This window comes from Galeopterus variegatus, unplaced genomic scaffold (genome assembly GCF_000696425.1).
Source record: "Galeopterus variegatus unplaced genomic scaffold, G_variegatus-3.0.2 Scaffold9577, whole genome shotgun sequence".
NCBI classification, from domain to species: domain Eukaryota; kingdom Metazoa; phylum Chordata; class Mammalia; order Dermoptera; family Cynocephalidae; genus Galeopterus; species Galeopterus variegatus.
Genome location: NW_007735688.1, coordinates 21,826 through 25,522, shown reverse-complemented (window position 1 = coordinate 25,522; position 3,697 = coordinate 21,826). Strand labels below are relative to the sequence as shown.

General features: G+C 43.4%; 1 pseudogene; it reads right to left on the bottom strand.

The window, feature by feature from the left end:
• Positions 1-559: 559 nt before the first annotated feature.
• LOC103609397 overlaps positions 560-3,697 on the bottom strand; it is a 16,232-nt pseudogene continuing 13,094 nt past the window's right edge.

Here is a 3,697-nt window from a genome sequence, read left to right as displayed (position 1 = left end):
TCTGTGCCTGGAAACAGTCCCTGTGTTTAATAATGATACGTGCACACAACACTTATATGGTCACCAAACATTAATGATCTTCTATAGACCAAGCAAATGTTTTTAACTATAACTGTTGTGCACCATGTTCACAGCCAATATCCCCATGATCAAAAAAATTTGGACAATACAAATAATAATTTAAAATATACATACACAGAGACACACACCCTCCTTACAGAAGTGTGCTCAGGGGAACTCCATTTGTTGAGTGCCACTGAAGGCATATTTTGCTAAACTGCTCCAGGGTTTTGTTTGGAAAATCTATCACAGTAGGACACAGATGTTTATTAGATGAGCAGAAAAGAATTGTTTCTTAGATGAGCAGAAAAGAAAGATATGCTTGTGGCAACCAGGAAGTTTTAAGGTCTTTCAAGTTGTATGAAATGGACCTGCAGAAATGTTTCAGTGTTCTCAGGATGCAAAGTTGGAGCTGAAATGTGATATCAAACCAGTTGCAAAAAGTGGACATCAGCCACCTCTTGAGGTCAAACCTGGTACCCAGATATGCAAGAAAACTTCAGGACCCATAGCTTGTTGGCCGTGTCCCATATCGCCGCATACTCTGGTCATGTGTAAATTTCACAGAAGATTCATTTTCTGCTAGTTTGGTATTGAGGATTTCCTCGTATTCCTCCTGAATTTTATCTTCATGGTCTTTGAAGAGACGCTTATATTATCCCAGCCTGTGGGAAGGTAAGTGTGGGCTGGTCCTTCGTCCTCCAGGAGGAACCTGGAGCAGTAGGTGCTGTGAGTGCTGAGGAGTGAGGCCGACTTGCTGAAGTACAGCTTCACTCTGATTAAGAACAACTTCTAAATGTCTCCACCTCTGATAGCGACTAGATTCTTGTTTTATGTTCTGAACACTTTGCTACGGAGTTGGAATGTGCCAGAAGCTGTGAGCGGGGAGGGCTGCTGCAGAGTGGCTGTGGGCTCTGCATCTGAAGTGGCAGCGACAGCGATGGCAGCTCATTGGTGGTGCTCACAAGCCCAGCAGGCTCCAACAGCGACCCCAGCACCCAGCGGCAGTGCTCGGTTCCAGGCAAGTCTAAAGGTATTTTGAGCATATGATGCAGCAAGCTTGATTGTAGTGCCTGCCTAAGTGACTTGAAAACCTATGTCCACACAAGGAAACTGCACCTGAATGTTTACAGTAGCTTCATTCACATTCGCCAAAAACTGGACACACTTTTGTTTTCTTAAATTAATTCAGCAATTTTGAGGTTATATAGGGAAAAGGAAATGGTAACACTTTTCTCTAACAAAACTTACAACTAAGATGAAAAAATGGTGTTGGGGATATGGAGATTAAATTACTACCTGCATTTCTGATGATGGTAAGCTGCAGAATGGAGCTGAGGTGTGATAGTCTAACAGGCATTTTAGTTCTGAACCCCACAAGCATCACTGACAGTGGGGCAGCTGGAGGTCCCTCCACATGTGGAAACAACAGAGTGTATAAAACTGCACCAGGGACCCCTGCAGGCTCTGAGGTGTGCAGGTGCAGCTCCTGCCCCAGATCCCACAGTTGGGCAAATCTCTGCTCTTGTCCTGGGGACACAGGGAGAGTGTGGACGAGGGCCACAAGATCCCTGCACTGGGAGAGAAACCAGTGGAAGTGGGGAACGGGAGTCCTCACCCAGCACTTAATTCCTCATGAGAAAGGCTACCCTGTGCCTGGACAGCGCACAAAGTTAAGGAATAATGCAATTGGGGTAAATGCAGGACTCGCCATAGTTTGCAGACTGCATATCTGTCCCTGTGTGTCATCCAAGAAAAGTAAATCATGTTCTCTGTATAAAAATCCATGTTGTACACAATATATAAAAATTTTAGGTATCAATTAAAAATAAGTATTCTGTGAAAAAAATAATGTTCAAATATGTTTGAGAAATCTAAACTACAAAAAAGAAACATAAAAAGGAGTTATACTCAGTTTAAATACACATTCTCTGCTGTTTGCCCAACTACTTAAATAGAATTCTTAACTCATTTGCATTTATTATATATTTTTTCCTAACACTGTTCCTATTTGTGGATTACATTGTCAGTCTTTTAAATGAATTGTCCACACCATTGGTACTCACACAATTGGACTGCATATATGGGCTCTGGTCACTGGGGGCATCAGTTACACTGGGCATGGCCAGCACACCCACGTCATTCCCTGACTACTGTGACCCCAGCTGTCCATGGACTTGTCCACCAAGGTGATCTGCAGCCATCTGGACATCCTCCGACATAAGGTGTGTGAGTTGTTAGAGGTGTCCTGGGGTCAGCAGCCAGCTGTGCCATGTCCCACATGACACAGGATTATCCTGAAGCAGTGTCTGAGTTACCTGGTTATACATGTGAAAGATGCATGGGCTCAGCAGCACAGCCAAGGGGAGCTTCAGGTGTCCCACCTGTGACCTGTCTCGGGATGTCCATGGATAGAAACATGAGATGGACAATAGGAGATAAAATGGTACATTTCTGTCTAAATGTTTATTCAAGACCACAAGAAGCAGGGATAATCTGAGGGAAGAGGTTAACGTAAAGACTGTGTAATGTAATGCAGAGACAACAAAAAGTACAGATTGATGTCAGAGAAACGGGGTTTCCTGGAGTGGTCCTGGCTCACAGAAACGTGGTCTGGGAAGGGAAAGGATGATCTGAACACTTGATTCCTGGGTGGCCACATGGTCTCTGTGGTGTGGAGCTGCAGCTGTGCTGTGCTCAGTTACTAAAGGTCAAAGTTACCAGAGGAATTTAGAGATGGATCTAACTCCTGGAGAGTTCGATCAATGGCTGCATAAGAAAGTGCAAGCTAATAAGAAAAAAGCAAAATATTCAGTCCCTTGGATATTGTTATCTGTAATAGCTAAGATCAAAGATGAAGCGAGCACTGGGTCAGACCCTGATGCTAGGCCAAGCTCAGGTTTCAGTCGGTCTGAACTCAGTCACTAGCCTCAAAGCCATCAGGATGGGAAGAATTGTGCAGAGACTACAGAAAGTAACTCTGAGATCTGTGGTTCCTAAGAAGGTAGCCAATGTGGGGTGGTGGTGGCAAAACCAGGGAACTACTGAAACCAGAGGGTACAGTGTGAAGGAATTGTTGCATTTTGTAGATCAGTATCACCAGCGTCCTGAGGACCCTTTACTGAAATGGATTCTGAGAGTAATTTAGGGCAGCATCTCTGATTTTAAATGCTGCGTAGTGGAGAAGTACGTTTGGGTTGATGAAAGACCCAAAGCTAAATATGGAACAATCACAGATGACTGTGCATGATCCAGACACACAGGAGGTTATTCCCAGGGACAGCCATTCTGGTGAACTGGATAAAAGCCACTATAAGGTCTCTTTACCTTGAGAAGGGGGACTGTCCAACTTCCCCTGTAAATGTCAAGTGGAGCACCCCAGATGAAGCAGGTCATATGCTTTGTATGCACCTTAGCTACATTGAACACTGATGCAATAGACGTGAGTGCAGATCTCTCTTTGTTATGCTAATTTTCTTTCCTTTCAATAATTACCCAGCAGTTGCATTGCTGCATCATATGATAGTTCTATTTTTATTTATTTATTTTTCTTTATTTTTTAAAATTATTTTTATATATTTTGTCAATATACAACGTAGTTAGTTATTGTGTCCCATCACCGAAACCTCCCTCCCTC